Raw genomic sequence first — 24614 nt, 5'->3', positions numbered from 1 at the left:
TCGGTTGCAGGCTCCTCCCCGGCCAGGCTCGTATGGGGAGGCAGCCAGTGGATGGGTTTCTCTCACATCGATGTTTCTCTCTGTCTTTCCCTCTCTCTTCCCCTCTCTCTAAAAATCAATGGAGCAATATCCTCAGGTGAGGATTAAAAAACAAACAAACAAATACAAAAACCACCAGGGTTTTGAAGATATCCACAGGGAATAAGAAATACATCTCTTTAAATTCCAGAGATCAATGTAATTACTTCAAAAGGCAGGTCAATGTGGCTTGAATTTTGAATAACGCATAGAAATGCCACCCATTCCTCCCAGAAGAGGCTCGTGGTCATTGCATTCTCACAGGAAACGCTCCCGTCCTACAGAGCTCAGCCTTTCCCAGCATTCTGTCTCACACAGAGTCCAGCCCGCCTCTGAATTTCCTTGGGGTGACAGTAGCCCTGTACCCCTGCTGGTGAAGATATGAGCTGGAGGAAGCAGGGGGAGCAGTTTCTCAACCTTAGGAACCTGCCAATCAACTGGGGTTTCTTACACTTGCCAGGTTTAGAGCAATCTACACCACGTTCTCGGCGTTTTGCATCAACGTGATCTTGAGTGTATGTTAGGGAAAGAGACTCAGGCCTTCACCGACCCAGAGTGTGGCGGTGTGGCGGTGTGGCCTAGGAAGGCGTATTTTAACAGGCACTCCTGCTGGGGGGTGACTTGCTCTTTGAAAAACCCTGTCTAGAGGTATCCGCGGTGCTATTTGAAAAGGTCTTTCCTTTCCCCTCTCTTGCTGTCTGTTTTCTTTACCAAACGCATTGAAATTCCAATATTAAATATATTCCTCTTTTCAAGTTTAAAATTCTCCTCTCCTTTCCTTTTGACCTTGTGAAATTAAATGTATTCATCCGTTTGATAGCGTTTTTTGGTCTTCAGGACACCGCCTAGCATAAAGAAAGGTAATTGCAAGTTCTTTTGAAAATGCATGATAATTGAATGCTTCTACCACTCTAGGTAGAAATTTGGTAACCAGACTTTTTTGTCCATTTCAAAGAGCTATGGACTCCCTGTAATATCCCTACGGCAACTTTAAATCCTAAGCATTTAGAAAAAATATGTTTAATTAAATATTTAAAAGTATTTTATTGTTGTCGAGACAGATATTTTGTTTAGGGTAAACTTTCTTAAGTGCATATTTAGACCGGCGTTTCATCATTTTGTGTATGATACATGTATATTGTATAGTACGTTGGGTCACCCCTGTTTAGGTGGTATGTTCGACACGTGCATTTTTGTGTTTAATGTAATTATGCCTATTTCTCGGGAGTCGGGGTAGAGTGTTACCCTTTTGAATTATTACCAGAGCTGACAGTTGAGGCGTTGCATTTGTGATGAGATGTTGGTCAGAGAGATTGTTTACTCTGTCTGGTCAGCATTACAGCATCCAGGTCTCACAAGTTCCTTCTCCTTTGAGACAACTTGTTGGGGGGTGTGGTGTGGCATGCTGTGGTTTTCAAGACAGGCCTCCTTTATAAGGCACACAGGGGCATTGCTGCTGCAAAAGCTTACTTGCCCTGGCCAGATGGCTCAGTGGGTTAGAGTGTCGTCCAGTACACCAAAGGGTTGTGGGTTTGATTCCTGGTTGGGATACATTCAGGAGGCAACCAATCGACATGTTTTCTCTCACATTGATATCTCTCTCTCTCTCTTTCTCTCTCTCTCTCTCTCTCTTCCTTTCTCTCTCAAATTAATAAATATATCCTCAGGTAAGGATAAAAAAATAAAATTAAAAAAATTACTTAACAAATGACACCAGGCAGAAATCTTTTTCTTTTTTTTTGAAAATGTCAGTTTATTTAAGAGTATCTACAAGTTTCCAGTTACAAAATGATTTAATGACTTTTTTTATAAATGTAATTTTCTTTATTTTTTCCTTTTTTTATTGCTTATAGTATTACAAAGGGTCTTACATATGTGTCCTTTTTTTTTTCCCCGCCCTTGATAATCCCCTGGCCTCTCCTACCCCCCAGTGTCTTATGTCCATTGGTTATGCTTATATGCATGCATACAAGTCCTTCGGTTGATCTCTTACCCCCTCAAATCTTAATTTTGTGCTGAACATAAAGCCACAAACATAAATAGATAGTGTAGTATTTCCTGTGCTAACGTTTCATGAATAAAATAGGAGGAGCTAAATTCTGTTCTTCTTCCGCCCAAAAGTGTAAATTAGGAGTGCATTTTGGTACATAGTCTCCAAACTCTGTCTTAATTTTTTTATAATCTAAATGGAGAAGTATTAATGTGATACTATAAACAAATATATACGTATCATTAATGTGATGTGAAAAGTCAAATGATGTTCTAAACAGAGGGGAGCGCCCCCTCCCCTCCTGTTTGTCAGGCATCATCATCTCTCAAGCTCTCAGTGAAGTGCTGCCCGGGAGCATGACTGTAGTCCCAGATGGATGCTTTTCAAAATAGCAACCCGTTACACACCCCACAAGGAGAAGCCGTTACTCCTTGGCTTAACAGGGCTGCCCGTGCCAGCAGGGCGGGATTCGTAGTGGTGGAAAGATAAGACGGGTGGACCCCGGTAGGGCACCACTTGGAATGTGTCTGTTGCTTCCGGTTGTGCTGCGTAAGAGTAGTTCACGCCAACAAATACTGTCCCTGCGAGCCATGACATCTTGATCTGAGCTGTCATCCCCTTTAGCAAAAGGACCGGGTAGAATAGGTCACGCGGCATTTCTCAGAATGGGAGCTCACAGGACTCTGCTCGCCCTGAATGCTCATCAGTGCCCTTGACCAAATGGTGTCACGGTCAGATAACCCCGGAAATCACTGTGGTCAGCAAGGCCTGTGGTGTTCTGCGCGTTGGAAATCTCAGAATGTTTCATTTCATTCTTTTCTTTTTTCCATTGAGTAGCGCAGGAAACCAGTGTTTCTAGGGACTTGCTTTAGGAAATGCTGGCTTCAAGGGTTACTTTAACGCAGAAGTATTTTATGCAAATACACAGGGTATGCATGTGTGTATTAAACACGAATTCTGCAAAACGGAACCAGTGTTCTCTGAGCTCTGTAATTGACTACATAGTTTACTGTGAATTTGAGAACAGTGTTTTTTAAAAAAATATATTTTTAGCTCTCCGTCGTAAATAAAAATTATGATTTCATGGTGAAGTCTTTTGTGGTCTTTTAAAAATACATTTTTATTGACTGCAGAGAGGAAAGGGGAGGGAGAGACAGAAACATCAATGATGAGGGAGAATCATTGCCCAGCCGCCTCCTGCACCCCCCACACTGCGGATCCAGCCCACAACCCAGGCAGGAGCCCTGACAGGGGATTGAACCCTGACCTCCTGGTTCATAGATTGACATTCAACCACTGAGCCAGGCCTACCAGGCATGGTGAAGTCTTGAGTTAGGAATTACTCCACAGCACGGGGGCTCTGCCCGCAGCCTCAGCTGTGTGGGAGCAGAGTCAGACCCTGGAAGGTTCGTGTCAACGACGCAGAGAATTCGTTTCTGAGCTCCCGCTGCAGAAGGATTTGGGCACCTTGAGCATGGAAGCCTCCTCATTGGTTTGAGGAAGGAAGAATTTCCTTTGCGGGGTGCCTTCACTTGATGACAGTGGGTCCTGGAGAAGAGAGCGCTTGAGCTGAGTATTGAAGAGAAACCAGGAGGCAGGAGTTCACGGGACTGCAGTAGCTGGGCCAGGTGCCCTGGCGGAGGGACAGCTGTCATGGAGGAACATTGTGTGGGGAGGTGAGAAGTTTTGTTTCATTCCAAGAAAAAGGGTACGATGGAGACAGGCAGGAAGGCCAGGGCCTGGACGGAGTTTGGGCACTGTGGTTCTTTTTTTTTTTTAATTGTATTATGACTGTCATTGAAAACCAAACAATACACAAACAACAAACAACCTCGTATGTATTTTAGTGGAAAACAGAGCCTGTGTCGGGCTGCCACCAGATGTGATGGTTTAGGCCATTCTTTTGAAAGTTTCCCACAAAGAATGGGATTCTGGAGCTTAAGAAACTAACAGCAACTTGTTTGACAATCGCCACATGAAAAGCTTACTTTTTAGAAGCATGTGATAAAAGGGTCACTGTGCAAAGAATACTTTATTTTGGTGTTTTTATTACCTGGATCTCATTACAGGAAATCTGAAGTTAGTGCTAATAGCTACAGTGACAGCTTGCTCAACACTTTCCCAGATAAGGCTGTAAGGTTGGGGGAAAGTCTTTATGAAGGCAGCTTGTGGTGAGGGGAAGACTAGGGGGCGAGGAAATCTTGATTCAATTAGCAGATGAATTTCATGCCCAGAGCATAAATGCACTCATCTTTAGCCAGTTGCCATCTGTAAACAGGCCAGAGCCTCCAGGGTGGACGGGCATGCTGGCTCAGGCATGAAGGACACAGTGTTCTCTAATAACAACCGCATTTTGCAGAGTCACCGCGCTCAAGGACATCCTGAAGTAGCGATTGTTTTATTTCAGCGAGGTCTCGCCTTTTACTCAACTCCAGTTTTTACAGACAGCTTTGTCTGTCAAACAACAGCCTTGACGGGAGCTGTAGCCACTGGGGCTCAGAAGGGTGAATGTCAGCTTGGCATTCCCTGGAGGGAAATACATTAACTTAAACATCTAGGGGTTTCCAGCCTCAGAAACAACACAGCACTGTTCTGGGGTGGTGTGTGTGTGTGTGTGTGTGTGTGTGTGTGTGTGTGTTAATTTATCTTTATTGTTGAAAGTCGTGTTCTGTTGCTTGGTTGGTCTTTTCCAATCTCATAGTTTCCTGTCTCCGCTCCCTCGCACTCTCGCCTCACCTTGACCCTGAGAACGTGAAAGGGCGTGTCCTGGAGACAGAGATGGAATGAATGAAGCCCACCGAGCCTTCGTTGTGATGGGCGCCCATCAGCTCTGTGCTACAGGACAAGACTCCTTGTCCCCACGTCCTGGGCTTGGAGGGCAGTGTTCTTCCCCGGTCAGAGACAGAGGAAAATCGTTCTGTTGCTTTTGGTAGAGAGGGAGGCAGCACTGACTCAGGACACATGTGCTGTCAGCTCACTCAGGATCTGCAGAGGAATTTGAGAGTGTTTTAGACGTTAGAAAAAGGCCATTGAGCAGCCGGCAGAGGTTTTTACGGAAATTAGTCTCTCAAATCATTTATCAGAGTGCTTACAATTCCCATTTCGAGGCAGGTGAAATAATAATGGGTATTTGGGACTTGAATCCTATTCAGTGCATGAAAGAAAAAGGCCATCTGCATTCAAATTATTGGAATAAATGGAAGACCCAGAGCTGCCTGGGAAGATACTGCTGCCACCACTGTTTTCCCAGAGCGAGGAGGAGTAGGCGGGAGGAGCAAAGGGGGTGATGCTCATGGTTCTTAAACAAGGCCGTCCTCAGGAATCCCTGTGCCCTCCCCGGGACTCCCAGCACATTTGAAACCAGAGGAAAAAATCAATCTGTAACCTTAAGCTCGACAGTAAACGGTTTGGCTTCTTTTCAGAGAAAAGAGGGGAAAGCCGTGTCTAGAAGATGCTGCTTTCTTCCTTGAAAATGATCCCCTTGGTGTTTTAAAATAATAAAAAGCAATATCTATGTAAATCCCAACACAATCTCCTCGAAGTCATTACAGCACATCAAGGGCTAATGGAGAATGTGTTGTGGGAAATCGAGGGAAGGAGAAAATCAAGGGAAGGAACGGATAGTTCAAGTTCACATGACTGACAGCGCTTCTATAGTGCATGTAGCTCAGCTGGCGGGAGGGGGAACCCTAAATTCTGTTAATTTCACAACAGAGATATAGTGTAGCTCTCAGTGTCCTCTGTGGCACATCAATAGAATTATTTGTAGAGTGCTCTGCAAAGTGATCTGGGTAAATAAAACCAAAATAAAACAAAATAGGAGAGTTAGACTAGAGCTCTGTTACCACCAGATCACCCAAAAGCGAGCAGTTCTTTTCACATGATAATTTAAATGCCAGGATTCTCTAACCAACAAACTCAGTGGGAGAGTTATCAGGTAGCTGCCCTAGAGAGACAGTCACCTGGAGGGACAGCAACATTTAATTAAGGCAGCAAATGGAGAAGAAAGAATGATCACAAAGCCACCATCAGGGAATGTCACCTTGACTCTCTTCTGCCCTCTGCTGGGCACTGTATATAGGAAAACAAACAGGTGTATTTCCCCACCTCACTTCTTCCTGGAAGACATTGTTGAAGTGCCTGTGGGTCTAGAGGTAACACATTTTCTACTCTGGTGCATCTCATTAGAGGGAGTCAGCTGTTTATTTCGTTTCAATTTTTTAAATTATGAAATACATGTGACAACATTTACCATCTTAATCATATTTAAGTGTGCAGTTCAGTGGCATTAAGTACGTTCCCATTGTTTTTGCAACCATCACCACCGTCCATCTCCAGAACTCTTTCCACCTTGCAAAACTGAAATTCCACTACACCCATTAAACTAACCCCTCCCCCTTTCCTCCAGCACCCGGGGCGGCCACCATTCCCTGGGAAGCCCTGACCCAATGACTAGTCTACATGGGATATAAAGACCCTTTGCCCCAACTCTATGAATTTGACTCTGTGAATTCGACTACTTGAGGGACCTCATAGAGTATTTGTCCTTTTGTGATCACTGCTTATTTTAAAACTCCTAATGAAATATTAAAAGGTAACTATTGTAGGTAACAATGAGGAGAGGTGAAACCTAAAGACAACATACAACAGTCGTCTTTGGAAGGCACATGAAGGAGACAGGGAGTTAACATAAACCCAGTGGCAGAGAGATGGAGAAGCCACTCTGGCGAGCGCTTCGCTGTTACAACTGTGGCTCAAAGAAGCCCCGCGCGAGTCAATCACACAAGGACACAACAGCTACTGTGTGGGAGAGCACAACTTTCTTCATTCATTTCCTCCAGTGCAGTGCCTGTGTGCAACCTGGGTGGAGAAAGCCCGGAAGGAGATGCCAAGAGGAGCAGGGGCATGAGGTTGGATGATGTCAGTGGCCCAGGTCACCTCCCACAGCTGTAAGCCAGATCAGAGCGGGGCTTAGGGGCCATGGGGTGGGGCTTGTCGCAGCTTGGATTCCAGGAAGCAGGAAGTATCTTATGATACTTTGGGGATCAGCACCTCTGGGGCACTGGGAGGAAGCAGAAGGGGCAGAGGGCAGAGGAAGACGTTCCGTTGGTTGCAGTGTGGTCTCAAGGAAGGCTCCAGTGGGCCCTCAGGGAGCTGTGAGGAGAGGGTGGCTCTTCAGAGTTGGGGCAAAGGTCTTGATACCCCATGTAGACTAGTCATTGGAGGAGGACTTCCTGGGGCAAGGTGGCCACCTTCAGCCAAGGCAGTTCCCCAAGAGCGCTGAGGGCTGTTGGCCGGTAGCCCACTGAGCAGCCAGGGAATGAGCCTCTATTCCTGAAGGGAGATCCAGGCAGTATTTCCTGGCCTCTACTGCAGACATCAACAGTGTCTGTGTCACACAGTGTGGAAGACAGGAGTGGCGATGGAGAAAGCTCCAGGTACAGAGCCCTGGTCTGTGACCGTGATTCTGGGCTAGAGCCCAGCCACTGAGAGCATGCTCTTACTTAGGATAAGAAAATGACCAAAGCCCACTCCCATTCAGACTCTAAAATAAGACCTACTCATCCTTCGAGGACTCTCAAAGTCTTTGGCTCTGTCATCTGGTATGACAGTATCAGATCTGGTTTCCCCTAATTCATTGTGGTGGTGGCGGTGGCAATGGCAATAAGAAATCACGGCAACGGTGGGAAGAAGCCAGGCTCCCCAGATGTGTGTTGAACTGCCTCGTTTTGAGCTGGCTTCCCAAAAACATGTTTTGGGGTCACCGAGGGAGGCACAGGATGAAGATGCAGAGTGGACTTGTGTGACTGAAGACACCGAGCCAGAGACGATGGCACTTTGCGGGCTTGTTGGAGAAGGACCTTAAAGTGACCAGTGTGCACATTCAGTTGCTTAGAGATGATAAAACCCACATTTTCCTACCACTCCACCTTGGCTCCCCCCCAAATGAAGACTGAATTAATAGAAATTGGAGATCATCTCTGCACATTTTGGGGGAGGGGAGGGCGGAGGCAATGAACAACTTATTTTGTTGATATAACCAGTTCCATGACTCTACAAGTACTTCTAGGTCCTGAGCATCCTTAGGGGACCCCGAAGTGAATTATTCCATCTGCATTGCACATCTGCCTCCCCCTCCATCAGCCCAGTGCACACGTGCAGTTCTAAATCACATTAATGGTTTCTTGGCTAATTTTTCTTGATGCAAAGGTTGCCATGATCCCCGAGCCTGAAAAAGCCGTTGACAAATCCGCTGAGGTAAGGTACCACCCACGCTGAGAACTATTTGTGAAGTGGAAACGCGCTCTCACCGTTTCTGATTCATGCAGTGACGCTGGGACCAAAATGCCGAGTCACAGCTCAGGTTAGCGGAGGAGGAGGTGATGGGAGGAGGTGGCAGGGAACTGGCTCTTCTGCGCAGGCCTGTGCTAGGGGGCGGGAGTGGGGTCCTCAGGGAGATCTCTGTGCTAGTCTTGGCTGCTCAAGGCGGGCTTTGTAAATGAGGAGAAGTTGGTGGCTTTGGGTAATTAAACTCTTGGTCCTGGAGGGAGGGAAAAGGTCATCCAAGGTCATTCCAACAGCCTAGACATGAGGAGTAAGGAGAAAGAGAGACCAGTTTTGTTCTTTTATTTGTTTAGGGCCAGACATAGGAGAGTAGCTAATCACAGCGTATTCCTGGCTGCCGTGTGCTGAGAGAGATGAAAGTCACATTTATGATCATTTATTCCAGCAGGATCCATCCCGTGTGAAGGTTTGGGGCAGCAGGGACAAAGAGTTTGGAGTCTGATATGAAAGGGTGTTGATGCGTATATTCCCTGGCTCATCCTCTAGGTCACTGGTTCTCAACCTTGGCTGCACATTAGAATCACCCGGGAATCTTTTTAAAATCCTGATTTCTGGGCCTCATCCTCCGGAAATTCTGTTTCTTTGTTATGGGGTGGGGCCACAACATTAGTAACAAAGAAACAGAATTTCCGGAGGATGAGGCCCCAAAATCAGGATTTTCAAAAGATTCCCAGGTGATTCCAGTGTGCAGCCAAGGTTGAGAACCACTGCTCTAGGTACTCGAGGTACTGAGAGGTTGGGTTCAAAGGAATCAAACACACTGGAATCCTTAAGACAAGTGTCTCTCTGTCTGTCTGTCTATTCATCCCCACCCACCCATTTATCCATCCATCTCTGTAGGGAACCCCCTCCCCCCCACCATGCAACTTAGTCTTTTAAATCAGGCACAAACGTGACTGCCAGATAATAACTAAATATTGCTGGTAAAACATTTATTTATTTTTTCAACCAGGCTGTATAAATTCAGAATTTGTTGATACTTTGCCCAAAGCATAATATGAGCTATCTGACAAGATGGAAATAATTAGTGAGAATTCCATAAAAGGGGACAGTTGTAAATAATATTTTAAAAGCACACATTATTTAAGAACTTCAGCCGTTAATGAGCTCAGGCCGTCAGTGTTTGTTGCTGTATGTAAACAATTAATGTCCTAAATACTCTGCCCATTAAAGCCAGTCTCCCAGGGTCTCAGCTTGGAAATGCTGTTGGTTATTCATTTGAGTAACTCTCTGTACTAGAGGGTGATGCTATTAATGAACTTGAGAAGATAGGCTTTTTATTTTTAATCCTTGCCTGAGGATATTTTCCCATTGATTTTTCAGAGAGAGTGGAAGAGAGAGAGGGAGAGACAGAGAGAAACATTGATGTGAGAGAAACACATCAATTGGTTGCCTCCTGCACATGCTCCGACCAGGGCCCAGGCCGGGGAGGAGCCTGCAACCAAGGTACATGCCCTTGACTGGAATTAAACCCAGGACCCTTCTGTCCACAGGCCAACACTCTATCCACTGAGCCAAACTGGCTAGGGCGAGAAGATAGGCTTTTTTAAAAGTATTTTTTATTATTGATTTCAGAGAGGAAGGGAGAGGGAGAGCTAGATAGAAACATCAGTGATGAGAGAGAATTATTGATCGGCTGCCTCCTGCACACCCCTCACTGGGGATCAAGGCCACAACCTGGGCATGAGCCCTGAACGGGAATTGAACCATGATTTCCTTGTTCATAGGTCCATGCTTAACCACTGAGCCACACTGACTGGGCGAGAAGATAGCGATAGTGCAAGATGATGTTCTAGGGCAGGAGATGACTAGGCCAAGGCGTAGGCAGAAGGTCATCATGAGGAGACTTGAGAGCCATTGGATGATTTTACATTGTACGTTGAGGGCAAAAACAAAAGAGCAACTGCTGGGTTTTTGGTAAGGGGGCATGTGAAGAGTTTGCATTTCGAGGAGCTCATGGAAGTAGTGAAGAGGATGTGTCCCGGAGGCTGACACTGGGCATGGGGTGGCTCCCATAATCCCAGAAAGATGCCTGAGACTCAAATGTCCCTGGGCACGATGCTGCCAGTTACTGTGGAAATACCCAGAATGGTACCGCATTCAAAGGAATCCAATTAACCACTTCTTCTTCTTTCTCTTTAAGCATAAATGTTTGTATTATACGAACCATTTGAAATAGCTCTGGATCTCTTTTTCCAGTTGACAACTGGAAAAAAAAAGTTGGGCTTATACATGTTTATAGGCCCTCTTTGCCTCTGAATAGTCTGAAAATCTCAGTGGTTAAAGTAGTAAGAACCTTTTGTTTCACTTTAAAACACTTTCACACCACTCTCTCCTTCCGTGTCTCCCACGCTCTGTCCTCGGCACTTCGGAGACATTAGCATGCAGGTCAGTGTGTGTCTGTCGCCTTCTCTCCGCCTGCTGGGACTGGGGACGTGTGTGCGCCTGCCCGCCCCCTTTCCCAGGGCCTCATATTCTCAGGCTGTGTTTGTTCACTAGGGCCATGGACAGCTCAGCTCACTGGTAAAAATAAGATGATCTGTGTACAATAAAGCAGTGCCGCCAGAATGTCAGGCTTGGTGCTGTGTCGGGCTTGCAGGTGCTCTGCCGTGAGCAGTAGCTGCTGGAACCCCATTAGCAATAACCTTGAGCCAGTTCAGGGAGGTGGGATAAGTGCTTTCTCCATCCACCCCTCTTCGAGCAAGAGCAGAGCTGCCGCGAGAATGAACTCCTCTGCCTGCGACCCTGGGTCCCTCCAGGATCTTTCTGCGGCCGAGGTGAGGGGGTGCCTGTCCTGGTCTGTTCTGATTCCGCAGGTGCTCAAAGGCGACAGGAAGGAAGGCTTTGCTTTCAAATCCCAAAGCCAGTGTCTGAGGCCTAATCCACAGGGCAGAGGGGTCCCAGCGATGTGTTTCTCAAAGGCCCCGGGGAGTTTTTCTGTATTGAGATTCCTCTTGGCTGTCAGACCTGTTCAGGTCTCTATGGCCCCAATTAGTTTGCTAGGGTTACCACAACCAGAGACCACAGAATGTGGGGCTTCAACAATAGAGATCTATTTTCTCCAGGTTCTGGAGGTGAGCTATCCAAGACCAAGGTGTGTCAGGGTGGGTTGTGGTGAGGCCTCTTCCCAGCTTGCAGATGGCCCCCTGCTGCCATGTCCTCATGTGGCCTTTCCTCTGTGCACAGGTAGAGAGGAGGGGGGCTCTTATGTCTGTCTCTTCCTCTTCTTACAGGAAAAGGCCCTATCGGATTAGGGCCCCACCGTAGGACCTCATTTAACCTTTACCTACGTAAAGGCCTTATACCCCAATATAATCACACCAGGGCCAGGGCTTTAGTATATGATTTCTTTTGGGGGGGGAGGGGGCATCATGTGGCCCCGTGAGAAAAATAAACACAGAGCCTGGAGGCCACAGAGGCCAGGGGTTGGGGATTTGAAGTTGGACTTGAGGACACTTGGACTCCTGAGCATCCTGCTGCAGAAACCCGAGGACAGGCTCCTCCTCCTCTTTGTAAGGTTTCGCCTGTTGGGATGCCCTGTTGGCCTTGGCATGGCCACAGTTGCTTAGGAGACAGGTGTGCCTTAGAAGACCCGGGTCAAAAAACCAGACTAGAGAAAATAGGGATTTGGGAAACAAACGCCATCCTAGATAATACCCATCACTCTTACAGCTCAGTGCAGCCCGCCTTCACACCCCTTTCTAACCTGCCCCAGGTCTCTGCCATCGGCAATGAACTCCTCCAGTGGCCTTTGGGCAGCCCTGGCTTCCTCATTCTTGTCCCGTCTTCCCTTGCCTGTTGATGGGGTGGAGAGACTTTGTGTTTTGTTGTACACAGAGGCATTTTCAAGGAAAATGTTGAAATGCTCCCCAAACAAGAGATAATTCTTGTCCCTTGTTTAAAAGGTCTGTACCTGCTTTTATTTGGCGGGGGGTGGGGGGGAGCAAACACATTTCTACAGAAATACCCACACATTGGGTCAAAGGCAGTGTTTCCTAATGTGCATTTTGTGACATTTGGCCCTACCAAACGCTCTGGGAGGAAAGAGTTATGTGGACAAATATTTGAGGAGAGAATATTATCATCTTTCATAGAGATTTACATTGCCCAAGAGCAAAACTTAAGACATATTGCCAAAATAAATAAATAAATAACACCCAAAACAGAAAACAAAACCTGTTGCATTTTTCTTAACCCAAACTTTCCTAGAGTTGAGTGAACACATAAGCCACCCCCTTTTAAACAGCAGGGCCTTCTTTGGAAAATATTACTCCAGGTTGCTACTGGTCATGCTGGGAAGGGGATGACACAAAGAAACCGAATCACAAGATTCTGTGGTCACAACATGGATTTCCCTCCAAGAGAGCCCCGGAGCAATCCCAAGAGGTGAACATCTACCTCCTTCCAACCATGGCCCATTCCCTTAGAAGCCATTCCATTGTCTCTGTCAGAACTTCCCTCCCCTCACAGCTCTGAGTGCTCAGGAATACAGCGTGTACAAGTGTGTCTGTTCGTTTTGCCGTAAACTTGGAGAAAGAACATCTGATCCCCATCGAGAGCCCAGGGAAGAGACTCTTGTGTAGTTGAAGTTGAGAACCGTGATCGAGTGGCTGCTGAGGTTTCTCTACTGACGCTCAACAGTGTCGGATCCGTAATCTGACCTTCAGGGGTGGCGGGGTATTTTCTGTCTGTCCCTCATGCCTGTCTATGCTTTCTCATCTACACCCTGGGCAGGTAGTAACACCAGACTTGCTTATAGCCCAAGGTTGGTGACAAACACTCATAAGATAAAGTTCAAGGAGGCACTGTTTATTTGGAGGAGAACGGTGGAAGTTCAAGGTGGTGGTGTTACCTTAAGAACTGTACAGGGAACAGCAGAGTCCAGGAAGGCTTCCAGGTCAAAACCAGCCCGACCCTGGGTCCTGAAGCACCGTGAGGACAGCGGGTGCTGCAGAAGGTGGGCGGGGCAGGGTCCCCACAGGGACTGGTCAGTGGCTCAGCCATTGGGTGTCCAGTTAAAAGCAAGAGAGCTGGTTTGGCTAAAATCTTAGGGACACTGGGGCAATTTAAAACTACTTTGGAGTTTAGGGTCCTAAGGGGAATAGAAAAGGAGGCAGGTGTTCTCTTGCTTTACACTTGGGTCTAAGGTGGTTGGGGTAAGTTGGGAAAATACGGTGCGGCCATACTAGTGACATTAGTGAGCCTCCTACAAGGGGTCCAGGACACGGGTGAAGACGAGGGCTGTACCATGTTAGCACCTAGCATGGTCCTTATGTCCACGGCGCTCCAAGGGACTCCCCGAAATAAGCAGATTCCAGGGAGGCTTGGCAGCAGGTGTAGGACAGCGAGTGGGGAAAGCCCTGAGGAGAGGGAGGTGCTGTCCATTGGCCCCCCCTGAACTCCAGCCTTGGCTCTGCCCGGGGAAACACAGATTGGAAGCCTGAAATGGACACTTTATATATTGATATAAGCCGACGTTATGTGTATATTATATATGTATAATATGTATATATTACATGCACATAACATATATGTATATACTATATATGTGATATATTACATATGTGCAATACATATAGGGTGTCCCCCCAAAATTTATATACACACTTTGAATAATTTTAAAGGCAGTGTTTATTAAAATGCATTTCATTTTCAAAATTGAGCTATCAGCTGTTAAAGTGCATATACATTTTTGGGACTCCCTGTATATGATACACATCATATATGCATGCACATATAATGTACATAATATATTACCTACATTATATATCGCATATACAATATTATTTCCATATTCTATGTAATCTGGCGGATGTGCTAGCCAGAGTGTGTGTGTGTGTGTGTGTGTGTGTGTGTGTGTGTGTGTGTAACCACAACTGCAATGATTTGCCATGGCGATACTGCAACGGGGTTTATTTAGTAAAAGTGGCTCGCACTGCTTTTTGTACCACATTTTTCCTGTTAGCTGCCTCCCTGAGTGATGGCCACAGTGTCAGTCCAGACTCGGGGTGAGGGACCGTGTCCCAGCCCATCTTCTGTGGGACTTGTCCTCTGCCTGGGAACGTTAGCCAGTGCTGTCCCCCGGTGACGCAATGGCAGTACCTATTGGACGAGGTGAGGGCGGAGCGCAGCCGGCCGGCACTGATGGACCTGTCTGGGCCTGGGGCCAGGGCTCAGTCACTTCAGGAGGCACCGAGTGGAGCGGTGCTTCTCCAACTTGAGTGTGTGCCCAGGGATCGCCTGGGGATATCGGCAGAATGCAGCCTCGGATTCATTCAGTCTTGGGGAGGGTCCAGGATCCTTTCATTTCTGGGAGAGCCACACCTGGGGGAGCAAGGACAGCCTGGTGTAGGCAGAAAGGGTGCAGGGCGCTCCGCCCGAGCAGAGGACAGCAGCCTGGAGAGAGGCTGTTGAAAGAAGGGGATGGAAGGAAGAAGAACAGGTGAGCAGGATGTGGTAGAGCCCATGCCAGCCTGCATTTGCATTAACCCAACAGTGTTCAGCACTAGAACCCAGTATCATGGGGCAATAATTGATATTCCTGATAAAAGAATCTTCTTTTGAAAATCAGGTTGTTATGTTCGGGGTTATACAATGAATAAATCTGGAAGGTGTGAAATATGAGGTAAAAATATTTCCATCAAGAATTCTTAAAAACAAAACGTGGGTGTTGCAGGTATGAACATCTGTTAGAGGGGGAAAGCACTCTGCCGAGTTCCCAGGGGCCCGGGGACATGCAGCATTATCTAAACTGGTAAAGCCCTGTTCCCAGGGGCCCAGGGACATGCAGCATTATCTAAACTGGTAAAGCCTGCCTAAGCGCGGGGGGTGCCATGAGTTCTGCTGTGGGGAGATCAGATTCCCAACAACACAAGTTCCTCTTGCCTCCCTGGGTGCGATGCTCCCCGCTCTGCCCCCACTGAGTCATTCACCGCTTGGCTCTGGCTCCGGCTCCAGAAAATGCAGGTTCCCAATCAGTGGAGTTTCTGAAGAGTCAGCTCTTTTCTGAACCTTTTTGTAATAGGGCCAGAGCCAGGATTTTCTAGAGCGAAGAGGTTGTTTGAGCTTTTGGGAACTGGGGAAGGACAAGGATGACGACAGAGCTTGCTTTATGGCGCAGGGGATAAGCCAATCAAAGGTTTCTCCTTCAGGCCCTGCTTCCCTGCCACCCTGGCACACATGGAAAATGAGGGTATTTGTTTGGCACATTGGGGGTAAGCTGGAGGGGAGTCTAGGGCATCTCCATGGGTATTGGTGAAAGAAAAATTTTTTTTTATGTTACATAATTAGAGGCCTGGTGCATGAAATTCGTGCATGAGTAGGGTCCCTCCCTAGGCCTGGCTGGCGATCAGGGGTGATCGGGGTCTTCCAGCTGCCAGCCAGGGCCTTCCTTCATTCCACACCACCCCCAGGTGGTCAGCACACCTCATAGCGAGCAATAGAACTCCCAGTCAAATTCCTGCTGGGACACTTTGCATATTAGCCTTTTGTATATATATATTATATTAAGATAATGAATTTGCATAAAATTTCCACAGAATCTTTCACATTTCTAAAAAAAGAGACTTGAGATTTTCTCCTTGAACATACTTTTCTAAAATAAAAACACACAAAAAGCCTACCAGATTTTACACATGAAATGATTACATGCAATTTCTGGCCCCACAAAACCTTTATGGTTTTTCACTATTAATTATTAATCACTAATGCTCTACTATACTGATCAACTGTATAGAAGTATAGATATACAGGTTAGGAAGTATAAGGTAGTTAGAGGATTCTTAAATGATGCCCTTTTAAAACGTACTCTAGCCCTGACCGGTTTGGCTCAGTGGATAGAGCATCGGCCTGCGGATTGAAGAGTCCCAGGTTTGATTCTGATGAAGGGCATGTACCTTGGTTGCGGGTACATCCCCAGTAGGGAACATGCAGGAGGCAGCTGATCAATGTTTCTCTCTCATCAATGTTTCTAAGTCTCTATCCCTCTCCTTCTCCCTTCCTCTCTGTAAAGAAATCAATAAAATATATATTTTTTAAAAACCACGTACTCTATCTTTAAGTATTCAAAAAAATCAAAACATCCACAGAGGCCTTCAACCCTCGGAGTCTCCTGAGGAGCATCAACTGCCTGTCCCTCCAGCTGGCAGGTCAGTGTCTACACTACACTTCCAGGGGCCAAGGTCACCTTGAGAATTAGTGCTGCAGCTCTCAGTCATTTTCATACCCAGAAAACTATCGTTTATCTTTTTTTTTTTAAACAACTTGGAGGAGACCTGGTTTCTCTAAACCAGGGGTGGGAATGGCTGGCCCATGGGCCGTGTAAGGCCCTTGAAATCATTTGGTCTGGCCCTGCCAGGGCATTAGGCGTGAGTTAATTGAATGTTTAACCAAATACAGCAGGCTAATTTGTAAGTTGATCATTTTGTATGGCCTTTGAATGATGTTATAAATATTCAAATGGCTCTTGGCAGAAAAAAGGCTTCCCCACCTCTGCTCTGAATCTCGACTGGGCCCGAGACCCTGGGGAATCAGATGCCACAGGGCAGGTGGCACTTTGGTTCGAAGGCACTTGTTGGGCTTAGGTCGGGTCTCTGCCACCAGGGGGATGGTAGGAGGCCTGTTGAAGTCAGGGCACGAGGAGCATCTGTCTCGCTCTCTTCGGAGCTGGGAGCACAGCACGGACCTGAGACAACAGGGCTTTGTGTGGGGTCATGGGTTCTCCCCACACAGCGGCCCTGCCACATCAGCTGCGGGCAATTCCAGTGACCTCTCCGTTGAGCACAGAAGAAACTGCCAAGTGGCTCTAAAATAACTGTGTGCTCCCACCTCTTCCCTACCCTCTCTGAGCGCTGTTTGCAGAAGAAAATGAGAAGAATGGTCTCATGCCCATGAGGCCTCTTTCTCCCCCAGGGAGCGGCCGGGTCCACTCCCTCTGCCTTGTACTGGGAAGGCTTCCCAGCCCCCACTCATGTCGCTAAGGTCACATCAGTCCACGGGAGACCTGGTGCCCAGGCAGTGGGGCTCCTGGTCACTCTCCACCTCTTTCTCTCACTGACCCCGGCTGCCCGTGCTGGTGGGCTGGCGGGAGCCGATTCACCTCTTTCTCTCACTGACCCCCGCTGCCCGTGCTGGTGGGCAGGCGGGAGCCGAACAGGTAGCCCCTCGCTCTCCACTGCTACCCTCGGGAGATGAGAAACAGTGGAACACTAACAGGCCCACTGGGATTTCCAGCATGAAACCAAAGTGTGGAATTCTGAAGCTTTCTGGAAAACACCATTGTGGGGCGTGGCTGCAGTGTTTGGGCCAGGCTCAAGCCTCGGACTAATGAAAGGACAGGCTCCTCTCATTGCCACGTGCAAGTCCCAGCTGGAGGGCAGGGCCCTCCCAGCACAATCATAGCCAACAGCTATGGTTGTAAGCTTGAACCTATGGTCCGAACACGTGGCCCCACGTGCCTTGTGATGGAGTTCGGGTGCATGTAGTTGAGTAGGGTTGGAACTCACGAGAATGCTGTCAACAACTTGATCACGCCCCTACTTTGCCTCATGGCATCTGCTATATAATAAAGACACGGCTTGTGGGCGCTGGCGCTGTCTCCTCATCAGGGAGCAGCGTCCCACCGAGACCCAGCTTTCATTCTCTTGTCTGTCTTTTCTCAATCCTTTCACCCCCCCACTCAGGATCACCTTTGGCCATAACAAGTGGCGCCCGAGCAGGCCCTTTGGCCGTAACAAATGGCGTCCGAACAGGCCTGAGTTCGGGGGAATTTAAAAAGTGGTCAGGTGAAAGGAGGCTCCAAGGCGCGCGCAGAGAGTAAGCTTAAAAAACAAAAGTAAGAAAATAAGAAGTTAAGCTTAAAAAGCAAAAGTAAGAAGGCCAAAAAACAAAAATAAGGTAGGGAGCCGAAGTGTGGTAAAATTAGCTCGGTGTAAAACATGGGAATAATGCTTAATTGAAGCATTTTTAAAGTAAGCATTTTTAAATTTCTAAGGTAGAAATAAGAAGTGGTAGAAATAAGCTGTAGAAAGTAAGCAGTAGAAAATAAGCCGTAGAAATAGAGAGTAGGAAATAAGTTGTAGGAATATAGAAATAAGAAGTAGAAAATAAGTAGAAATAAGTTGTAGAAATGTAGAAATAAGCAGGGGTTGCAACCCAGGAAAGGTTTGGGCAAGGGCAGCCAGGCCTACCTATGGTTCTGTAAGCAGGGGTTGCAACCCAGGAAGGTTTTCATAGTTAGAGGTAGAGAAATAAGTAAAAAATAAGTGGTAGGAAATAAGCGGTAGAAATAGAGAAATAAGTAGAAATAAGTGGTAGAAATAAGCTGTAGAAATAGAGAAATAAGTAGAAATAAGCGGTAGAAATAAGCTGTAGGAATAGAGAAATAAGTAGAAATAAGCTGTAGGAATAGAGAAATAAGTAGAAATAAGCGGTAGAAATAGAAAATAAGCGGTGGAAAGTGAGCAGTAAGAAGCAAGCGGTAGGAAGTAGGAAAATAAGAAGTAAACAGGAAGATATAAAATAAGGTAGAAATCTCCTAGGTTTTGTTTAAGCTACTGTAAAGCAGAAGATGGCTGTGGTGGTTGATGTTTAAGGAAGTAATTTTTATTTTAGACCTAGATTGTAAGCTCTTGCAGCAGTTGCATGGTTTCTAGGCTTTGGTTATCTTTGCGTGACCAGATAGCTCCCGGGGACTTTGGGTCTGTGTGAGACCCCAGACCCAGAGTTGGAGGTCTCCAGTTCTGCAGGACCATGGGTTGCTCGTTTCCATGCAGCAGTGGCTAAGGAAAGAAGCTGAGAAGGGACCAGACTTCCACCGGCGTGGACGGGGCTGATTTGACTGGGACTGGTGCGGACTCAGTGCCGAGGTCAACCGTCCAAACAGCCTAATCCAGGGGACTAGTTTTGCATCAACGACATCTTTGCATAGGCAGCATTTTAATACGCAAGTGATCGAGGTATCAACATGGAGTCAGCTGAAGAAGATGGCGACTGAGGCCAAGCAGATGTTAGAAAAGCAAGTGGAAGCTATGCTAGCATTGGTAAACTGTTAGCTTTCTGTAAAATCTTGCGGAGCTAAATCTAAGGACTTTGAGTAAGATATCCTGAAAATGTTGACATGTTTGTAGTTTGGTTTTGCATTGGTATTGCTTTGTTAGTAGCCAGAGTTTTGTTCTCTCTTGTTAACACTGCTGTGTCTATAGTTTTGTTAATAACCAGAAGTCTGTTTTGATGATGCTGAATAATTTGTTTCGAGTTTTTTGGATAATGTAAATAGGTGTGTTTAATAACAAAAGTAAAGGGGGATATGTGGGGCGCGGTTACGGTGTTTTGGCCAGGTTCAAGCCTCGGACTAATGAAAGGACAGGCTCCTCTCATTGCCACGTGCAAGTCCCTGCTGGAAGGGCAGGGCCCTCCCAGCACAATCATAGCCAACAGCTATGGTTGTAAGCTTGAACCTATGGTCCGAACAAGTGGCCCCACGTGCCTTGTGATGGAGTTCGGGTGCATGTAGTTAAGTGAGGTTGGAACTCACGAGAATGCTGTCAACAACTTGATCACGCCCCTACTTTGCCTCGTGGCATCTGCTATAAAATAAAGACACGGCTTGTGGGCGCTGGCGCTGTCTCCTCATCAGGGAGCAGCGTCCCACCGAGACCCAGCTTTCATTCTCTTGTCTGTCTTTTCTCAATCCTTTCACCCCCCGCCCCCACTCAGGATCACCTTTGGCCGTAACACACCATTCCTGAGGAGGGGGCAAAAATAACAGCCCCGCTCTACAAATAAAACCAGGTGTTACATGGAAATACCTAAAGATGGGGAAAAGAGGCATCTTCGTTTGGCTTATTTTTCCATGAGGCTGAAAATTAATTTCTTCCTTTATGTAGAAAGGGAAGGATTTGGGGAAGAAGAAATGGGCTGTGGAATTAGCAGTGGAGGGGGGTTGGGGTGGGGAGGGGGTCCCTCCCTTGTCCCTCCAACAAGGGAGAAGTGTGTGACTGGCTCTCCTCTGGATTTCCTTAGGTGGAGGAGCCTAATCCTCTCTGATTAAGGAAATTAATTTTAGAGGCTTAACTAAATATGCTTTGATTTTCATATTTTTTCAGATGAGTTGACTTTGAAAATATCCAAATCTCTCGTGTGAAACACATCATGTGTTTTGGTTTAGAAAATATGCACACTGTTCATCTAGGTCCCTTCTATTCAGCCGGCCGGGCTGAAGTGACTAATTTTTACGGAGGGTACAAAGGTTCCCAATGTTTTGGCCAGCAGAGGGCCCTGAAGAATGCCCCAGTGGAGGGAATGCCCGCCAGTGAGGGTGCCAGATCTGAGGGGAGAGCCTTTGCTCTCTCCTGTGTCACTTGGATGGCAGTGTGACCCGTTCATCGGGGGCACTTCCAAGAGACTGCTCGAGCGGACGGTGGGAAGCGAGGCCTTTGCGTGGGGTGATGAGGAGGCACTTGGAGCATTGCCCGGATGAGCAGGCACACGTGCCAGGGCCTGGCTCCCACTTATAACAGAGCTGGGGTGCACATCGGAAGGTCCAAGTTCACCTAAAAGGTCAGAGGCGGTATTCACAACCAGCATCTTCATCGGGAGCCAGGTGTGCGCAGGTCCAGAAGATCATGGCCTCGGGGGAGGGGAGGGCACAGGCGGGTACATGGAGGGCAGTGTCCGAGCTAAGGCGGTGAAGGGGGGCAGTGAGAGGAACCACAGTGTAAAGTACTACACGTGCCAGCATGCCAGGGAGGACAGGGTTGGCTCTTGGTGGTTGAACTCAAGCTGGCGCGGACAAAGGCAGAAGTCTCTCCATCTGTGCGTGGCCCAGGTTGCGGGGAGGGACCCAGGGAGCAGGAGCTGTGTGCACCGGGTGGCTTGGGAGTCACGTGTCTGGTCATCCGCAAAGCCAGGTGGGGTCTTGGGTGATGCCTAGTTCATGTGCAGCTCGGTGGCTTTGGAGACAAAGCCACGTGCCAGGCAGGCTGCTGGGATGTCTGAAGCCAAGCGTCTAATGAGGACTCTGTGGACAGAATACGAAACAGAGCTCATCAAGGAGGTAGAGGAGCAAATGCATCTCTGAGTCCCACATGACTCCGACCCCTGGTGACCCGGCAGGACAGGCAGCAACGTTTCCCTTCCCCTCCTCCTCTGGTCCTCATTCTTCCGGCAGGCCAGTCATTAGGGAGCACACAGGGCGGTAGCAGACAGGCCGGGGCCGGGGAAGCGGGGCGGGGGCGGTGGTAACCATCGCATAGCAGCCCTGGGGATCCCAGCAGCTGGGTATCCTGAGGACTTGAGCGCCAGGCTCAGCCCAGGTGTGTGGCTTGGGACCGCAGTCACGCAAGGAAGTGATGATTAACCTTGATTATGCTTTCCCGTTGGCGTGTCTTGCAGCTTGTACGTGAATGTTCCAGGTCACACAGATGGCAAACAGACTACAGTGCTAGATGGTACTACATGGCAATACGCAGTAAATAGAATACGTGGCCCGTGTTTTCCTAATCAGAACACTTCTTAAAACGCCAGATTTGAGTCAGATCAGTCCCTTGCCGCAGCTGTGACGGGGTGGGGGCGGAGCTGTCAGGCCAGCTCGCTCTAATGAGGTCTCAGGGTGGACTGGTGGCTGTGGAATGAAATGAATGAAATGAGAAGGTTCAGGACCCAAGCTTCAGGGTCACAGGAGGGGGCTGCTTGCTGGTACAGTTCAGACTCCTCCGTATGTGTGAGGAATGCACATCGTTAGGAAGGGGGAGCGGGGGACGGGGCACATTCATGGTGGGCTCACTGGTTCTCGCTGTGCATTGCTGCTCCTGCACCTTGAAACTGAGGACACAGAGATGCAGTGTCGCGAGGGATGGCCCCTTTGCTCATTAGCCACTGCAGATTGGAGAAGAAAGCTTCCTTCCCAGGCACTATTACAGGAAGCCCATTGGTTCTTGAGTTGGTTTTTGGCTCCATTCCTCAGCCACCAAAAGCCAGCAGAATTCACTCGGCTTATTTGTGAGTGACGTTGTAAGCGATCGTTTGGGTGGGCGGAGCGGGGGGTCTCCAGCTTGGCCATGAGTCTTCTGTGCAGATGGAATTAGGTGGATGTGAGGCTGGGAGCCGAGGGGGAGAGACTAAAGAACTTGGTCAAGGGCAAAGCAAACCTGTGGGTGGCCTGGGTGAGGCCGTCTGAGGACCAAGGTCGTGCCAATGAGTGGTGAGGCCCGGAGGAATACGAGCAGAGGCTCTTTGATTGGGGCTGCAGGGGTGAGCCTGTTATGGGGGAGGGGGGTCTGAAGGGCAGGGGAGGCGGGAAGGAATGGTGACCATCTGCCCTGGCCCTCCTCTGGCTACCTTGACTTACCCCGTGGCCACCGTTAACCGCATAGGCTACTGTCCAAACACCCTTCCACTCATTACACTCCCAGTTCTGGGGCCCGAGAGAATTCTCAGCAGCCTCTTCAGTTGCTGGTGGCCGGAGCTCTTGATACCCTTGGCTGGATCACTCCCATCCCTGCCGTGCCGGTCCTCATCCCTCCTCTTCATGTGTCCTTGGATTGAGGATCCACCTGAGTAACCCAGGATGATCTTCTCTCAGAACTTTTAATAACTTCTACTGAGACCCTTTTTTGAAAGGAAGTAACATTCACAGGTTCTGGGTGTTAGGAGAGGGACACATCTTTTTGGGGACCACCATTCAATCCATTTACAGGTGCCAAGAGAGTCAGGGAGCTATGAGAACCTGTATCTTTGTTGTTTAAAAAATAATTTTTTTTTGGGGGGGGGGGTGTCTCTGTGTTACATATATTGCCTGGGCTTGAATTTGTAGGTGGTGTTCAGTGGCCAGGTAAGCCAGGCTGCAGGGTGTCTCTTAGTCAGAGCAATGCTCCTCGGTGACCTGCAGGTGGCTCCTCCCTCCTGGGCCTCCCCGTCCACTCCTCTACAGCAGCTCCTCTGCCTGTGACCTGCAGCCTGTGGTGGGCAAGTTGGACTCAGCAGCTCTGAAACCCAGGGGACCTCAGAGGCCATCCAGTGCACAGGGTTTGCATGTCTTCAGCACAACTAGGACCAGCTCTTCTCTGGACACAAGACAGATATTCATCATTGAGAGCGGGGGTGAGGACCTTTTCTCTGCCAAGGGCCATGTGGGTATTTATAACATCCTTCCCTTATTATAATTCACTTAATGTAAATTTAGGTGGCTATGAAAAAAGCTCGTGGATTTATTGAATTTTGAGTTCTGCCTGCGGTTGCCTTGGCAGGGCCAGACCAAATGGTTTCTCGGGCCTTAGATGGCCTGTGGGCCGGACAAGAGAGTTCATCACGCTGGTGCGCCACCCAAGCGGCATCTCGAAACTTCATTTCCCGTCTCAGAAACAAGTCAGATGAGCGACCCCTGGATGTTCAGATGATGATTTTTTTCACACTCCCAACTTCTAGCTGTTGCTCTGATTTTCTTTTTTATTTTTCTAACAGCTCCCTACCCCACACAGACATATGGAGCCTGTCACCCTAGCAACGTGACTCACAGCACACGGTGCGGCCGTTGTGCACAGCAGCTTTCAAACCCCATCTGCTTGCCCATATAAAACAAAATTTATACTGAATGGGATTCTAGAAAAGCCATCACGGCCTAAATTGAACATCGTTTGTTGGGAAACAAAGCATATGTTGGAAACTATGCTTCCAAGTCTTGGCTTGGGGCCATCTGAATTCTGGGGGGCAGGGGAGCCCTCTCCAGGCCCCATAGGCCGTTCCCATTCTGGGGCTGTGGGGCTGCCATGCCTGTTTAGACTTATTGTTGGCAAAGAACAGTCCTGAGCATCACACCCAACTGCTTCTCCCGTGGTTCTTTGGGCTGTTACAACTGAGGGACAGTGGGCAGTGTCAGCGTGGGCAAAGGCTCAATGGACAAGAGTGGACATTATAAGTTTGGAAGAAATGAGGAATTAAGGCTAGAAGCCATCGCTAGCTGGATCTGTTTGGTCCCAAGGGACCTGTCTATTTGACATAATGGGGTGAAGGGACATTGATGGGGGTTTGAGGAAAATTGCGATTTTCAGTTACCAAGAGGCCATGCGCAATACTTGGTTGAATCCCCAGGACACTCCTCGGAGATATCTGCCGTTGTTCCCACTGTTCAGCGCAGGAGACCAGGCTGGGAAAGTCTGTTCCTTGCCCAAGGTCAGCCAGTAAGAATGCCAAGTGACACCATCGA

Source organism: Myotis lucifugus, unplaced genomic scaffold (genome assembly GCF_000147115.1).
Source record: "Myotis lucifugus unplaced genomic scaffold, Myoluc2.0 scaffold_18, whole genome shotgun sequence".
Classification (NCBI taxonomy): Eukaryota; Metazoa; Chordata; class Mammalia; order Chiroptera; family Vespertilionidae; genus Myotis; species Myotis lucifugus.
This window is presented reverse-complemented; position numbering follows the sequence as displayed.